Below are 19,165 nucleotides of genomic sequence, written 5' to 3'. Positions count from 1 at the left end.
AATTGTTTCGTTCTTAAATACCACAAAAAAAACAATATTTTTTCATAAATATTAAGTATTGTTTTTAATATAACTGACATCACTCTCGCGTGTCTACTTTATCTTATTATTACACGACAGGATATAATAATAAAGTCCCGAAACCGAAAAGAAATACTTTTAATCAAACACTTAGCTCTCCAGATGTTCGCCTTGCAGATCTAGCACAGTAGGATGCGTGTTTTGAATTGAGTTACAGTGAAAGAATGTTTCATTGAAGAACCTACGTGAATCACACATTATGTCTGAACTATTGATGACAAAGTCACAATGCTTCTTCACGAAGAACGAAAGAATTCAAAACACATCCCACTGTGATACGATCTGCAAGACGAACATCTGGACCACTTATTAGTGACTAGTTAAGGAGTGTTAGAATCGTTTTGTCAAGCGTAAAGATTTTGTAATAAATTTGATCATACAAATTGAATACAGGAATTATTTTAAAGTAATCACGAAATTCAGAATAATACATAAAGACAAGAATTGAAAGAAATAAAAAAAAAAAATGTTAAGATACTTGTCATCGTTTACGCTTCAGATGTAAAACTGTTGATATCGAATTATCGAAAAAGCCGAACTAATATAGATAAAAGCAAAGAATCAAGGATTCTACTTCAAGAAATAATTTTCTATAATTTGTAACGATTTTCGATCGATGGTTTTTCAGACACATGCTTTATCTTTTAAAAAGATTGTGAGGAATTTAGAACTTTCGACAATATCTTAGAAGTATTATTCATTGATGTGTGCTATTTAGGTAAGGAATATATACGGACATGTTTATAATTTAATATACAGTACACGCTCTTCTAGTGATTATTCTTCACTAATCACAAGAAGAGCGTGTTCAGCATATCCCTTTTTGCGTGAATCCCGTTTAAGATTCTAAAGTTTTCTTTAAAATTTTGCTTTTGTACTTCTCTTAGTTCTTAAGTTTGTATACTCAAGAATTTCTTCTGTTAATTAAACTCTTGTTTTCATTACTATACCGTGATAAGGAGAGGATTTATTCTATTTAGTCTAATTAAAAGCTTGTTTTCGTGCTAAACACTTAAGTAGAGAATTTATTTTATTTAGGATAATTAAACTGCTGTTTTTCTTATGCTATCTTAAGGAAAGGCTAAACGACTATTCAGAAATAACACACTAGAATCGATTTATAGATCTATAAATGTAGGCCTACCTTTCCTCATTTAACCATTTGCTAATTGAAAGCGCTAGGAAATAATGGGGTTAAGAAGCATCTTAACCCCGTTATTTCTTTAATACCTGGTTCTAAGTTATAACGTGAATATTATATAAAATTTAAAATTATAGAAAACCAGGAAACTACACGTAAAAAACAAACCGTCACTTCAATTCGTACGGCGATTTTAAACGTGATAGTATCTAATTATAACCAGTAACTTACTGCTAATTTATTGCAGCAACTTAATTAAGATCATCTATAGTGTTAATTAAGAATCACCTCGAATTAAATGTTAAGCAAACAACAATTAATATAAGTTTCTTAAATTTTTTTTTTTTAATCATCATGTTTCATTTCAGGCTACTAAGAATTGCAAGTAATAAGTTACTTTAGCACGAAACAAAAGCAAGTCATCCACAAAGCAAAGCCTAATGATATATAATCATAGATAAAGACTGAAGAGTGTTATCGTGCACATCGTTTAAAAGAATGATAACAGCAATCAAGAAGACATCATAACAAGAATCGTATTAACACGGGGTAAAGAATAGAAATGCTTTTGATACTGAGCAATCATCAAGTGAGTACCATTGAATTATGAGATTTACGATGATAGACAATTATTATATAAGATCCTTTTAAAAATTATTATGTAACCTTCAAAAAATGATGCTTTTCATAAACTTCTTTAGAAATTATTGTCAGGTTTTTGAATAGGAGTAAAATTAGTTTTCTAAAAAAGACAACGCATCATTTTTTTAAGACGTCACATAATAAATTTTGAAGAAATTACACAACAATATTCTAAGAATATATACTCTCAGCTTTACACAATAACTCCTGAAGAAATTATAGGATTTATCCACCGAATAAGATACATAATATATGTTTTTTTCAGAGAANCACAACAATATTCTAAGAATATATACTCTCAGCTTTACACAATAACTCCTGAAGAAATTATAGGATTTATCCACCGAATAAGATACATAATATATGTTTTTTTCAGAGAAATAAACACCTAAATTACGTAATAATTGTTGAAAAATTTACACAACAATATACGAAAATGATTATATAATAAAATAAACTTCATCAATTATTATTATTATTATTATTTAAAAAAGAGAAAGAGAGAGAGAGAGAATAATTTTAGTTTCTGATGAATAATCATAAAATATTTTCGGTTTTTAATGCCCATTTTTAGTGCTTGTTTGTACACCTAGATGGAGGCACGTCATTAAGATATTATTTTTCGCTTCGGGGATACTCAATTTTCTACCTTTCCTATCAGAGAATTGCCCGGGCGAGAGAAGAAAACAATATATATATATGATTTCTAATCCCTCGACTCGTGTTTAATTATAGCGAAATGTTTACAAATATGAAAATCAGTAGCATCTTTTAAATTAAATATTGAAGAATCTGATATAAATAATATGAAACTTTTTCTAATTGAATTTTTTAGAAATTCCAAAATAGTTTCGTTTCGGTATTTAAAAAGGAATTAATGCTTTTTTTTTTTGTTTGGAGTAAAGTCGGATCGATACTTTAAATGAATACATTTGATGAAAAGAAAAGTTAAAATATTCCACAATAATACTTTTCAATAGAAAATAAGATTCCTGCAAGCGTAATTAATTCCTTCGAGGCGATAGACTCTACTCTTTAAGTTAAAAATCTCGAGTAAAGTACTCTTTTTTTTCCATTTAGTTCTGTTCTTCTTTGTATAAAATTTTGGGTGATGCCGTAAAGTATTTTTATTTATTTATTTACAAACTTTCAGAACACATTTATGAATTATCTTTCCCATCTACAAAAGACTTTTATATAGTTTAAAATAATATTATAATTATTGAGATAATTAAAAATTATTAATAGTAATATTGAGAGTGATTTTAAATTCCAAATTTAATAGAGAAATAATCTATTTGAAACTCTTAGCCTATATTTTGAAGTATATTTCACTTTTCATTCGAGTATCTTATTAAACAATGATGTAAACAACTTCCCGGGCCAAATTCTTGCGTGTAACACTCGTGTTAAACGTCATAGGCCCCCCAGGCCTTTTAACAAATCTCGGAATTTATTAAGAGTTACGGTCCCCTGTACCATACTCTATATAATAATCATTCCCAGATTCATCTCCTTTTACATCTTTCTAGCGGGAGGTGAGCATCTAGCTTTCTCTCTGTATACACACGTATAGATAAGTGTACACATACATTATTAGTTTATCTACATTAGTTTTAGTTAAACAAATAACAAAGATTAATAACTATTAATGGCAAAGATCACTTAGTAATCGTTTAAAGAGTCATTTAATAATAAAAAAAACACACGTTGATTTTTTAATTAGAATGGCGTTTTTTTGAAGAGAAGTATTCATACTTCTAAAGCTAAATTTCGACCGGTGATGAGAAGAGTCACTTTTAAGTGATAAGTAATCCTCGGTAAGAAATCAAATCTAAACCTTCAACAGAAAAGAGTAGACAAATATTTAATTTATAAACTGCCTCCCGAGGAAAAGCGTAATTAAATTATTTAATAGGAAAAAAAAAAGACGAACCGTTAAAAGCATATAAAAAAAAGAGCAAGTATAGAAAGACAAAACTCTTCAAACAGTGTCACGGTTATATATTTTATTGGTTATCGATACCTGACACCTTGGAGTAAGCTAAGTTGTTGATAGATTAAGATAACAGTCATCTGGACAAATTTACGGATAGGCTAATGTTAGTAAACTTGTCCAAATTAATTGTATCGATCGTCACTTTATTATTCACGTATTATAAAGCTTAATTCAAGTAGGGACGATTTTACTTGATTATACGGTAACATATATTCACAATTGTCAATTTGACATCAACAGTGTTGTCTGGTATATCCCATCATTTCCGTTCCAGTCACAAAGGCGTCAAACGTTTCACACAACCGTAAGTGGAACACCTCACAAAGACCTGCGCCATTTTATCATCTAAAAATGACGTATAGCCTAATGTGACATTCATCTATTTTCTGTGCAAAAGCTGTGTAAATCACCAAATAGAGATTATGTGAAGGGAAAAAGAAGATGGGAGAAAGGAATAGGAATAATAATAATAATGAAAAAAAAAAGTATATAATAATATTACTCAACGATGACATTTTCGTGACGACAGTTGTAGTGGAGAGAAATCAGCATGAAGTCTTTTACTTTATTTTAATCGTAAATTTTTCTGATAACTGCGACGACTCGATAGAATATTACGGATCTATATGGTAGCGATGCTATCCAATTAACAATAGGATTGTGTGAAGAGATGTGTCCTTATTTGCAATGACCTGGTTGAAGGTCTTTTCAGCCACAGTTACCGGGCTGGCGTTGGAACATTGCCAAAATTCAGGAAACGGATGGCTGGTGCACAGGTTACCGGTGGGAAGGGGGCAGAAAGTGGGGATGTGAGATTTATTCGTGATCTCTATTATGGAGACATGTTTCTCTGGCACAGAATTTTCCCTTTCTATTCACACAAGCTTCTACATACGTAATTCTTTTTGCATTATATTTATATGCATAAGTATTTTTATAATCTGCTATGAACAATAAACGTAGGAAAACTGTAATGTTAAATTTATTATTTTGTTGCCTGTAGTAGGCCTATAGGTTTTATAAGCTTATCTTTTATCACATTGTAGTTTGAAAGGTTGTTTACGTTTGTGCCGTTCTCTTTTGGTTTTCTTTTAGGGAATAAAAATATTATTTTGCTTGAAAAACAATAAGTAGCAATATTTGAATGATGGAATGAGCGATGGGAGTTTTTGTGTATCCAACTACTACATCAGGCATATATATAGAGAGAATTTAAGTTTGACTTAGGGGGAGGAAATAACAAAGAAGTTCGACTTGGCTGGCCAAATGTTGATATATTGTCTATCTGGTCAATACCGTACGGAAGTTGTTCAAGCGTATCAACCCTTCTCCTGAATGCTTGGAATTAGCAGCATTTAAATGGTCGAGGGCAGTCATCGGAGTCACAAAAGAAGAAAATCATGCACAATCGCTGTGACCATGTCTTCTAAATGTCGCATATGTCTGCACATAAATCACTTTTCCCCTCTCATCTCTGGCGGCAGGAAACTTACCGACATCGGTCGACCGTTGCACAGTTTTATCTTGACAGTTCGCCTTGAACAGTACCTTAACAATTCATTTATCTTTCTTAATGCTGATGAATGGGGTTCTTTCATGTTCATCTCCGCGGTTGAACGGCTTGGTTACCTCAAATCATCTGAGGTACAGAGTTGATGATCGGTACAAGTAAGGAACGGAAAATCGCCGCTATCAGGAAAGCCACGTATGGAATAACCAGGTACAACGTCTGCGTTTGTTAGGTTAGGGGGATGGATAAAGGGGAATAATGGCGAATAGAGAAAAAACAAGAAGAGAAAAAATCCGAAGCGAGATTTGCCTAAAGGCGTCCGAGCTATTCGAGATGCTGCTGTAATTGTTAGGGCAAAGCGCAATGGGAGCAAGGAAGCAGAGGCATTCATCATCTCAGGCCTGTAATCCAGCAACACCTCTTGACATGTCGTCTCTCAAAAATTGCTCCTGATTGAATGGGGATCGGTGCATTGGAGTGAACAATTGCTGCATCCCTAAGGAACATTAATAACATCCAGTGGCTGGCCACTTAGTCTGAAGAAAACTTCCGGTGACAAAGAAAGTAGATGAGATGTCAGAAATTTTGAAGTGTCACCCCTATACTTTTGTTTCCTATCGTTTTTTCTTTATTGTGTCTTCTCTCTCTGTTCTTGTGTCAGCTAAATTACTCTCCAGCATCAAATTCTTCCATTGAAACTTTCTTCTGATGGAATATTGTTTCTTAGAATAACTATCAGTTCTATCATTCCGTCTTTAACCCGATTCTTAAGCATTCAGTAACAAATTATTATTATAATGAACGATTTTTCTTCTTTAAACATAAAACTTTTAAAAAGGCCTCCCTTAATCGGGACATAAATTTAACGAAAAACTCCTTATAAATGAATCACATTATACCATAAAGGCAAAAATGCTCTCCCGTAAAAAGCTCCATTTTGTTGTGTTTTAATATTATCAAAGTTACGTTTATTGTAAACTGGTATATTTTCTTTCCTCGTTTCTGTTTCGTCCCGATCTCCTACTCCATCAAACTCAAATCCATCATCCAGAGTTTCATTAAAGATCCAGCCACAGCTATAGCAAGCCCAAACACCAGATGTTTAGGTCCGCATCCGAAAACCTTTCTTTTCGTCTTTCCGTTCTCTTATATGCAAACTTGTTTGGATTAATTAATCAATATGACCTCAGACTATCCAATTAATGATCGATGCATATAAGAAAAGTAATCATGACCTTGCAGTTTGTCAATTGCTCGTGATGGATAGTTACATACCCATAAGAGAATCTTCCTTAAACTCATGCTATGTTTTTTCATCCTAACGACTTTTTTAAGAGTCTCGCCCTTTTTTTTCTCTACTAAAAAAGCAACAGATTTAGCGAATATCTAAACAAATTCTTTTTATTTTCTAAAGGCGAAAAGGCTTCGGATTAATAATAACAATTAAAATTTAATGCCTATTCACGTTATACCTTTTTAAGCTTCAACCAACGGATACAAATATATATATATATTTTTAATGTATTTTTAAGCAGAGTTTCAGAGAAAATCGGGTTCCACCTGTCTAAAGAGGACGAACAAAACACCTGTTTAATCTCATGTAGCCACGTGACAGATCATGCTGCACTAGTACCGTTACTATAGTAACACGACGAAGCAACAAACAAGCACTTGAGATATTGCGGTCATCTGGTTAAACGGAGAAAAACAACCCCTTGCTACAATGAAGCTTTTGTATGCTGGAAAAAAAAACTATAAACAAAAATCAATTTTTTTCAATACTTAAGAAATTATATAAATTGTTTTAATAGTTAAAAGTAATAATAAGCACCGCAGGGAATGAGAACGAGTCAAATGAGTCATTGTGTAAACTCATCAAAATTCCCAGGCACTTACAAAACAAATTATAGATTTTTTTTTAGAAGTAGAAAATAAATATGATTATTTAAAATGTTTTTTTTTCTTTTTATTTTTAATTTTAACGTTATAAAATATGAAAGTATATATAAAATTTGATTTTGCGTTTTCAATAAAGAGAGGGAATCGCTCACGAGTTCGGCCACGCAACAATAAATAACCACAACAAAAAGAGAAAAAACGTATAAAGTAATGCACGTCAGGTGTAATTATCGAGAAAAAAACACACCCGAAACTGAATAAAAAGCTGGACTTAAATGGCATTTGACTAAGAATTAAATTCATTAAGTGCATTAGGATTTAATTTTAATTCGTTAATAAAGATTTAAATAGAAGTTTCATTTAAATATGTTGTTGCAACTGTAAATCAAGCTGTCGTTGGATTCTTAATGCGGGTCGATTAACCAAACACTCCACTTACTGGAAGTTGTTTTTCTAACAGAACGGCCGTCCGTCAGAACAAATGCTGACAAGAACGAACACATTAGGTAAATTTGTTCTTTCATCTATGCAGGTGACTGACGCAAGCTCGTGACGTCAGTATCATGAAGAAGAAACGCCCAGAACGGTGGCCGTCACCGTGTCATTTTTCATTCGGCATAGGACCTCTTTGCCTTTTCACTGTTGCAAAAAAGTGTCACCCCGATGAAAAATGGACTAGAGTTTTAATATGAAAAATACTTGCCATTTGCAAAGCACAGTTTTCGCGTGGCTTCTCCTCTACCTAATGCACATTTCATGGGCAAGACCAGAAACAATCTACTGAAGATTCTCTTTCCCAGTTTGCATGCCAACCATTCTCCCCCTTAATCTCCAAGTCAACGATGAAGACACTGGCAGTGATTGCATAGACGATTACGCACGGATCTTGGCTCGCAGAACTTCAATAAAAGTGGACGATATTCTAATGAGCTTTATTCTCCTATTGAATATACTACTGACAATTCAAGTTTCGAATATACCAACCGCAAACGGGTTATAGATGTGTTTGTGTTTCATCTTACGCTCTAAATAAATATAAAAAATAAAATAAATAATAAGAAAAACTTTCTCTCTCTCTCTCTTTCTTCCTCTTCCTGTCTTTCTCTGTTTATTCTCTTTTCCGCGAAACATATCTAATTCGCTACAAAGTTAGAAAAGTGACATCAACCCACCCCCAAAAAATGCTTTCTACCTAAAAGCGTGTGAATGCCGAAGTTTACCTCAAAGGGGACATTTTGGACAATGGTCAGAGTTAGTTCACTCCTTACCGAAAGGCACCATATGGCACTAATGTGCTGTCGCCACGATGTCTGTCTGGGGGTTGTCAGGGGGTTCCACTTTACTGGACGACTGCCAACTGTCCACGTCAGCACAAGGAGTAGAGAAAGATGAAGTCACAGTCCTTGTGTTGGCTAAAGTGATCTGTCAACTCGCCTTTGCTACAAACAATATGGGACTTTTTACAAATTACTGCACCTTACGTTTTGCGTTTACAACTTTTCTCTGTCGGGATAAGACGAGAAAAGGAGAACAGGAAGAGAGAGAGAGAGAGAGAGAGAAAAAAAAAATGGAAACTAAAATATAAAATACCTCTCACAGAATTGATCACACAGTATAAGTTCAACTTTACTTTTGCGATTATGTTCGTTTGATAAATTCTCTCTAAATGTTCCTTTTCGTGAAAGAGGACGACAATAAGGTCACGTGCGTTACGCCAATAGCACACACCGAAATATGTTTCCTTTCTTTTTTCTTCTTATTTTTTAAAGTACTTTTTGCCTTTATTCTCATCCCCTAAATTGCAGCTTACGAAGACTTTTTTGAAAATTGCTTACTTCAAAAATAAACAAATCAACACTTCGTCTTGTTTGAGTGACATTTCATTATTCTTTATAAAAATTAAAATCGAAAAAGAGTTATTTATAGCAACACCTCTGGTGACTGTTTGTCTGGATGTTGTTTTTTCAACTGGCGAAGGAAATGTTGTGCAACTGACAAACTACTTCCAGGTACGAAAGTAGATAAAAGGACGAATCAAGAACTACAAGAGTGGGAGGAGGGGTCGCTTATTATACTCCAATACTCCTCCTCCTCTCACACAATTCTTACTCCACACTCTTTTAAATTTAACTAGCGCTGATAGCGTTAATTATATTTACAAATCGATGAAGGAGCCATTAAAAAACAAACAAACAAACAAACAAAAAAATACACGTAGTAAAATAGTTACCACAGGTGGAAAACGTTTAGGCGAATTGAAAATTTATGACGTCATAACGTATTCGGCTAAATCGATTACGACAACACTCACGTCAAAGTGACGTCAGACGCTATCGTAATTGAAGGTGAAAGTGGCTCATACGTTTACATTTAAATCATGATTAAAATACAGATTTTTTTTTCCTTCTTCTTCTTATTCTTCTGATTTTTTTCGAGCCAATTAATTCGACGAAAGAGAGAAAATTAATTCGTTTAAAAATTTTTAAAATATAATTTAAGAATCAAAGAATAATATAGGCCTTTATATATAACCTTTATATTAGCATAACTTAACTACATAAAAAAAATAATAATAATAATAAAATAAAATAAGATAACCGAGAGGAGATAGAATTGATGAGTGATCACGTGATGGAATTTTATAAAGATTACCAAGAGCAGAATTTTTCTCGATTTTATTCAACTTTTAGCATCCCCTTCCTGAAAGTTTAAAGAAGTATTACTATAATCCGGCCTTAAAAACAATGATTTAGACCGCATTTATTTTCTGGGTGTCACATAAAAGACCAAGTGTTGAAGAAGAAAAAGATTAAATGGAAAGTATGCTATGTTTTCCTTTTGAATTCTTCTTCCCTCCTCCCCCTTTCTTCTTCTTTTTCTTCATCCTCCAGGTTTGATTTTATTTTGTTTTATTTTTATATTATTATTATATTATCTTTTACTTTATTTTACAGAAATCATACATCGAGTTACGTTCGGATGAATAAAAGTTTTAATTATTTTAACTTTTCATAAAAGTACCCCCAAGATATGTTGGCATACAACAGTAATTAAGGATTCAGCAATTAAGAGTTAAGTAATATCTTCTAGAATATAGTAATTAAGAATCGAGTAAGTAAATGTATTGTTAGAAATATATATAATTTTTAAATTTATTCAAATATCACGGGGTTATATATATATATATATAAGACCACGTGATATCAGCTGTTAACAAAAATGTATTTAAAGGGAGGGAAAGCTTGAGGACAAATAAATAATAAAAGAAATAGGGAAAAGAAAACAATAGCGGAAAAAATTAATTCGTGAGAAAAAGAACAATTATTCAAATTTGAGAAATCTTTTCTTCCATTAATTTTTTCATTCTTTAAATTATTTCTTTAAAGTCAATTTTTCAAATATGCCGAGATCGTCAATCAAACAGGAAAGAAGATTTTTGACTGTTTTTTTTTTTTATTTTTATCTCGCTCCTTCATTTTTTACTTTTTTTCCCCCCATAACACATTTATAGCTCAGTATCACTTTCTACAACAAAAGAAAAATTTATAATTGTTTTTTAAACGTATAACTTATATATATAAAGCTTTGTATAAATCTTATATATATATATTAATTTGTATTAAATGCTTGGAATTTTTTTAAAAAAAATGAATTATTAAAATATATTTATACTAAGTTTGAATTTAGTTAAATTATAAGAATAAAATTGGCGTTAAATGGCAAACCTTTGTCAAGAGATTAGGAAGAAAAATATGAAAATAAAATTGGAATTTTTCATTTTTTTTTCTTTTTTACACTAGACATAATAAATATATAGGATTACATTTTATATCAGTTTAGAAGGTTTTATATAAAATATACATTGTATTACTTCGAATTTAAAGGATTTTTCGAGGAAAATTAGATGCTAATTAAAAGTAAATACAGTTTAAAACAGTAAAAACGTTAGATTAAACAATAATAAGAGTGATTAAAGTCAGAAATAGTTTATATGACACGTTAACAATGCATTTAAGATAGTGTAAAATTAAGAGAAAATGTAAAATAAACACGAAAATTTACGTTATATCGAGACTTTTAAACGACGATAAAACACCAGGTTTTTAACTGCTATATTCGAACCCAATTTAAACTGCATAATATATGAATTTAATCATTCTACATCCCTTTAATGCGATCCTAGACCCCATTGAAATTCAAAGAGTCAAACCCACCCGTAATGGGTTTAAATATCTCCAGTCTTATAACCTATAATGTAATAGTAACTGGCAATAATTAATTATAATTTCTGAAACAAGAGAAAGAAATATATTTTATTTGAATTATCACCTTCGATAATTTTGCAAAATTTACAGATTAAATTTTATATTAGAGAAATTCAAAAGAAAATATGAGATTTTTGATATCGTTTTCTATTTGAAAATGCATTTAATAATTAGAAAAAATCTTTAAAAATTTATAAATTTTAATTTCTCTTTCGGAATTTATTCATTTAATAATTTACTAATTCGATAAATTAAAAACAAAATTCAATTTTAAAATCATTTAATATAATAATTTCATTCAAGGACTACATATACTGTATTAAGAATTAAAACAATTTTCTAATTTAATTTTATTTAATATTAATCATTCTATTTGCTTTTTGCACAAACGAGAGAAAAATATGTGGCAAAAATATTAGAAAATATATACATTTTAAGGAAAATAAAAAGGTTGAAAGATTTATACAAAGCAATGTATGTCTATAACATCAAACATTTCTTTTGTTTCAAAGAAAAGGAAATTATTATAAAATGTTTTCAAATGTAAAGAATTTTAAGGAGCCAATTTATGCTTTAAAAGAAAGAAAAAAGAAAGAGGAAAAAAAAATAATAATAACATAGCATGAACATATTTGTTAAAGAAGTAAAAGAAATAGAGATTACAAAGTCAAAAATCTGTGTTTCAAAAGTAGAAAGAATGAAAGATTAAAAAGTCCTTTTCAAAAATGTATGCTTGTAAGGAATAATAGATTAAAATAGTAATTTCTGTAAAATAAAATTTAAAAATGAAAAAGAAGTGAAGGAAAACAATTTTTAAATTAAAATAAAGAAAGGAACAAAATCCTGATTCTAACAGTGAACAAAGGGAGGATGGAGAGAGAGAGAGAGAGTTAGTAGTAGAAGAATGTGTTATAAAGTATTAAATATATTAAAAAAAAAGAAAGAAGTGTGAAATAAAATTGATTTTATAGTTTAAAAATCTAAATCATTTACAATCTATAAGGAAGAAAGTCCTGATTCTAATACCGAACAAAGGGAGGGAAGTAGAAAGGAGTAGGAGAAGAACGTTGTACCTATTAGAAAAGAATATACAGTATTCAATTATGATAAACAAGAAAACAAAATGATTTTAATATATATTTTAAAAATAAAGACAGAAAAAGGAAGTTGTTTTCTGTTTACATGGAAACAAATTCATGAATCTAATAGTAAACAAAGGGACGAAAGAAGGAAGAAGTAGAAGAGTGTATTGCGAAATTGTAAATATATAAATAATGCATTAAATTAAAATTAAAAAAAGAAAAAAAAAAGGAATAAAATCGTTTATTGTTTATAAGGGAACAAAATCATGATTCTAACAGTAAACAAAAGGAAGGAAAGGAAGAAGAAGTAGAAGAATGTGTTAGAAAATAATAAATAAATTATTCTAAACGAAACAAGAAAGATTAATTTCTGTTTCAAAAGAAAATTTCAAAAAGTGAAAGAATTTTAAGAATTCTAATAGTTACTAAAGAAGAAAAATATAGAAACAAAAGATTGAAAGATTATCATTCAAAAAAGAAAGGGGGCAAGAAGAAGATGAAGAAGAAGAAAAGAAAAAGGGGAAAAATAAAAAAAAGCGAAACAGTTAAATATAAAATAAAATTAATAACTTAACCCATAAATCATTGAAACAATAAGATTTGTTTCTTTAATGATAATTAAACGATCTAATTATCCAAACACGGAGATAATAATCTTCCGATAAATTATAAAATGTTAAACGATGAGATAAAAATTAATAATATTAATCTAATAAAGTTTAACACTTTTACAGACGTTAATAATTGTTTTTATTAAGTAGACTTTTTACGAAAGGGAATTATTAGCGAAAAATTAAATAGTTTGTTTATCGTTTTAATTTAATTGTTAGAGAAAATAACCGTGACGCCGACTAATGATTGCTTATGTTAATAAAATTATGTTTCTTTTGCTCGAATTAATTCTTTAGGAAAATTCTGTACACTTTTTTTTTCCTTTTTAGCATGTCGATTACGAATTTCTTACGCTCGTTCGTACGCTCTCTTAGGCAGAAATTGCTATATTTTGCTTTAAAAATTTCTCTTGTATAATTATTTATTGAAATGTCGTTTCCTATTCAATAACACTGATTTTTTTAAAAATAAAATTTATATTTTAAACATGAATTATTGATTAAAACAAGGATTTCATGTATTTAAAGCTAGGTACAATTGTACAGGTATACCCGAAAGAAGTGCGAATGACATAACTAAGTGTTTTCATACCCGTATACCCTGTTCAGAATTTGAATTTAAGAATAAAATAATAATTTCAACTCTTACGTATGAGCTCCTAACAGGCTCATACCAAAAAAAAAATAACTGGTTAATAAACTTAATATTTTTTTAAATATATTTTATCCAATACGTAATAAAGTTATTGTCTTTCATAAGAGTTAGGGCGAATGTATCGAATTTCTATTATAGGAGTCTGTTATTGAACATTAGTTACATGTTGTACTTCATACAGACATTGAACTCTTAAAGTAGCTACTATAATTATTGAGTTATATTTAAATGTATGTGTTTCTATTAAAAGTTATTAGATGATTGTATAGATAACTCATACACTTGCCCAATAGTTATACTATTATAATTTGTTATTCAACTTAGTCATAGTTGTTAACAGAGTGTCTATAGTTTGATGCACCGTTTAATTTCGCTTATTGCTAGAGGTGTTTCACACTTTCATATTCCATTTATACACTAGTTTGGACAATGTTTCAAGTTATCGATACGGTTGACTCTTCTTAATATTCTAAAATTAGTTTTGCTTGGACGAAAACTTCATTTTAATGTTTGAAAAATCTATTTTTGGTTACTTTTTTTTTAACAAAAAAGTGAGGATTAAAATAGAATAAGAAATGTAAGGTTTTATATTGAATTGATCAGATGATTGTCTCAGAAAATCTCGAATCATTCAGTCGAGTAATAAAAACCTTCGATGATTTTTCGAGACTTCTCCAAACCGAATAGTTCTCGTACTTGAAAGGATCTTAACGTACCAGTGGATATAAAAATTACTAGGCCTTTACTCCACGACATTAAACTTGTTTCAGAAGGCTACAAAAAGGTCCCGATTGAAGAAATTGTACAGAAGTGAAAGAGAAAATTGTAAATTTTATTCTCTCTTATCTTTGGAGCGAATCATTACTTTTTATACCTTTTGTTTCTTTCTTTAATTTTTATTAATATATTATTTATTTTTTTTGTCGAGACGATTTGTAATTATATGTTTTTTTTTCTTTCCAATTATAGAATTGTATCTGTTTGTGAATGGAACGATACATTTTATGAAATAATCAGTTGATTGAACGATCCAATATGGCAACACACAATTAGTTGAGTTAATGGTTACAGAGAACAATAATATTTTCAAGGACAAATGGTGACAGCAATCTGATGGCCGAATATAAGCAATATTGGAGCCAAGATGATAGAGTGGTAAGTTTAGATGGAGTGACCATCTGTCAGGTAGGACCTGCTGTTTTTGACATGGACACAATCTAGTGGCTAACGGAAAATTGTGTACTGCCAATCTAAGGGTTGACAGTTGGACCTACTTGATCCATGACAATAGAATTATTTCTATGGAAACAGTTAAACTTTCAAAAACTCGGTTTAAACTAATCTGTAGATAAACGAGAGATCGTTAACTCGGAGAAAATTAGTTTTTATACAATACCAGTTATATATCAACTTACCGGATAATAAGTATGATTTATTATTATTATTATTATTTAATCACTGGCACGTTGTCTCTTAAAAGAAACATCTTTTTGGACGGGCTGTAGGTACAACAAACAGACGATCGATACAAGCAACTAACGTACTTAGTAGAAGTTTTCAGCTCACAAATAGTAAAAGGGGATTAAAACGGGGGTGGACTTACAGCGGCGGCGACCATCACCAGAAAACGCTTGTGTAATTAGCATAGACCCACTCGATTCAAGTGTCCTCTTCCAATCACCAAGGAGACAAAATAATCGTGAAAGAGAAAGAGAGATGGGTAGTTAATGTAAAACTGGATTAAAAGGAACCATCTCTACTGTGCTGTTTGCACAAGACAGAATAGTCTCCCCTCGATCCTGCCGAAAGCCGCTTACATATTTGTAAAGGTACGTGATCAAGCACCAACCCAGTTCATCAAGAACCCTCAATACTTCCCTCTGGGTACGGCAAAGCTCACTGATGAGCACGACTTGACGATCAAACACCACATGGATGTATTCCCCTTTCGGTGATTCGGAGCTGAAAGTTTTTCTTTGACGTTCGTTTTAGCTTCTCGTTCGTTTGTATTAACGGTGGCAATGATGGGACAATCGAACGACGAAACGAAGGGAAAGTGGTAAAATATTTGGGCAATCAAACAATTGTGATTTTATTCAAACGCCGCATTATACACTTTTTACTAAGAATATTCATCTCGCTACGTCTCTCTCTTTATATTTAACATACATAAGATATAAAAAAGAATTTAGGAAATCGAGCTAGTCCCACTCCACTCATGCCTTTATGTATAGAAACAATAAAAGAGCTTGAAGGATATCGCATTCCCCAACAAAATTTCCAGTTTTTTAATTAAAATAAATAACGTAAACAAAAGTTACAATGCGTTTAATTATACATATAATAATCGCAGAAACACTCGACAATGCCAAAAATAACCGTAAAAATCAAACAAAACGCCAGCGAAAAAATACATTTTTATACAAACTCGTACAAGGAGGAGGATGAGGAGGAGGAGGAGGGAAAAAAAATTCAATTAAGCTTATCAAAAGAACCATAATATAAGTCATAAATTACAAATTGCTTTGTTATTGTCAACAATGAGCCTAATCATTTGTGCTCAACAATATGTCACCAATAACAATAGACCTGTAAATGTGACACATGGTGACACAACACTACATTCAATAACACAAGAAGAGCACCAAAAATAATATTAAANTTATATAAATTGTTTTAATAGTTAAAAGTAATAATAAGCACCGCAGGGAATGAGAACGAGTCAAATGAGTCATTGTGTAAACTCATCAAAATTCCCAGGCACTTACAAAACAAATTATAGATTTTTTTTTAGAAGTAGAAAATAAATATGATTATTTAAAATGTTTTTTTTTCTTTTTATTTTTAATTTTAACGTTATAAAATATGAAAGTATATATAAAATTTGATTTTGCGTTTTCAATAAAGAGAGGGAATCGCTCACGAGTTCGGCCACGCAACAATAAATAACCACAACAAAAAGAGAAAAAACGTATAAAGTAATGCACGTCAGGTGTAATTATCGAGAAAAAAACACACCCGAAACTGAATAAAAAGCTGGACTTAAATGGCATTTGACTAAGAATTAAATTCATTAAGTGCATTAGGATTTAATTTTAATTCGTTAATAAAGATTTAAATAGAAGTTTCATTTAAATATGTTGTTGCAACTGTAAATCAAGCTGTCGTTGGATTCTTAATGCGGGTCGATTAACCAAACACTCCACTTACTGGAAGTTGTTTTTCTAACAGAACGGCCGTCCGTCAGAACAAATGCTGACAAGAACGAACACATTAGGTAAATTTGTTCTTTCATCTATGCAGGTGACTGACGCAAGCTCGTGACGTCAGTATCATGAAGAAGAAACGCCCAGAACGGTGGCCGTCACCGTGTCATTTTTCATTCGGCATAGGACCTCTTTGCCTTTTCACTGTTGCAAAAAAGTGTCACCCCGATGAAAAATGGACTAGAGTTTTAATATGAAAAATACTTGCCATTTGCAAAGCACAGTTTTCGCGTGGCTTCTCCTCTACCTAATGCACATTTCATGGGCAAGACCAGAAACAATCTACTGAAGATTCTCTTTCCCAGTTTGCATGCCAACCATTCTCCCCCTTAATCTCCAAGTCAACGATGAAGACACTGGCAGTGATTGCATAGACGATTACGCACGGATCTTGGCTCGCAGAACTTCAATAAAAGTGGACGATATTCTAATGAGCTTTATTCTCCTATTGAATATACTACTGACAATTCAAGTTTCGAATATACCAACCGCAAACGGGTTATAGATGTGTTTGTGTTTCATCTTACGCTCTAAATAAATATAAAAAATAAAATAAATAATAAGAAAAACTTTCTCTCTCTCTCTCTTTCTTCCTCTTCCTGTCTTTCTCTGTTTATTCTCTTTTCCGCGAAACATATCTAATTCGCTACAAAGTTAGAAAAGTGACATCAACCCACCCCCAAAAAATGCTTTCTACCTAAAAGCGTGTGAATGCCGAAGTTTACCTCAAAGGGGACATTTTGGACAATGGTCAGAGTTAGTTCACTCCTTACCGAAAGGCACCATATGGCACTAATGTGCTGTCGCCACGATGTCTGTCTGGGGGTTGTCAGGGGGTTCCACTTTACTGGACGACTGCCAACTGTCCACGTCAGCACAAGGAGTAGAGAAAGATGAAGTCACAGTCCTTGTGTTGGCTAAAGTGATCTGTCAACTCGCCTTTGCTACAAACAATATGGGACTTTTTACAAATTACTGCACCTTACGTTTTGCGTTTACAACTTTTCTCTGTCGGGATAAGACGAGAAAAGGAGAACAGGAAGAGAGAGAGAGAGAGAGAGAGAAAAAAAAAATGGAAACTAAAATATAAAATACCTCTCACAGAATTGATCACACAGTATAAGTTCAACTTTACTTTTGCGATTATGTTCGTTTGATAAATTCTCTCTAAATGTTCCTTTTCGTGAAAGAGGACGACAATAAGGTCACGTGCGTTACGCCAATAGCACACACCGAAATATGTTTCCTTTCTTTTTTCTTCTTATTTTTTAAAGTACTTTTTGCCTTTATTCTCATCCCCTAAATTGCAGCTTACGAAGACTTTTTTGAAAATTGCTTACTTCAAAAATAAACAAATCAACACTTCGTCTTGTTTGAGTGACATTTCATTATTCTTTATAAAAATTAAAATCGAAAAAGAGTTATTTATAGCAACACCTCTGGTGACTGTTTGTCTGGATGTTGTTTTTTCAACTGGCGAAGGAAATGTTGTGCAACTGACAAACTACTTCCAGGTACGAAAGTAGATAAAAGGACGAATCAAGAACTACAAGAGTGGGAGGAGGGGTCGCTTATTATACTCCAATACTCCTCCTCCTCTCACACAATTCTTACTCCACACTCTTTTAAATTTAACTAGCGCTGATAGCGTTAATTATATTTACAAATCGATGAAGGAGCCATTAAAAAACAAACAAACAAACAAACAAAAAAATACACGTAGTAAAATAGTTACCACAGGTGGAAAACGTTTAGGCGAATTGAAAATTTATGACGTCATAACGTATTCGGCTAAATCGATTACGACAACACTCACGTCAAAGTGACGTCAGACGCTATCGTAATTGAAGGTGAAAGTGGCTCATACGTTTACATTTAAATCATGATTAAAATACAGATTTTTTTTTTCCTTCTTCTTATTCTTCTGATTTTTTTTTTCGAGCCAATTAATTCGACGAAAGAGAGAAAATTAATTCGTTTAAAAATTTTTAAAATATAATTTAAGAATCAAAGA

At 31.4% G+C, this 19,165-nt stretch overlaps 1 long non-coding RNA gene across 1 annotated transcript; it reads left to right on the top strand.

The window, feature by feature from the left end:
* Positions 1-1,389: 1,389 nt before the first annotated feature.
* On the top strand, positions 1,390-15,931 carry LOC111615817. Its single transcript, XR_002755140.1, has 3 exons — positions 1,390-1,811; positions 10,227-10,343; positions 14,855-15,931. It is a non-coding gene; the product is annotated as an uncharacterized LOC111615817 (long non-coding RNA).
* The last annotated feature ends 3,234 nt before the right edge of the window (positions 15,932-19,165 follow it).

This window comes from Centruroides sculpturatus, unplaced genomic scaffold (assembly GCF_000671375.1).
Source record: "Centruroides sculpturatus isolate CEXI.00-Female unplaced genomic scaffold, Cexi_2.0 scaffold2739, whole genome shotgun sequence".
Taxonomy (NCBI): domain Eukaryota; kingdom Metazoa; phylum Arthropoda; class Arachnida; order Scorpiones; family Buthidae; genus Centruroides; species Centruroides sculpturatus.
The sequence above is the reverse complement of the archived record's forward strand: the minus strand, read 5'-3'. Positions and strand labels throughout refer to the sequence as shown.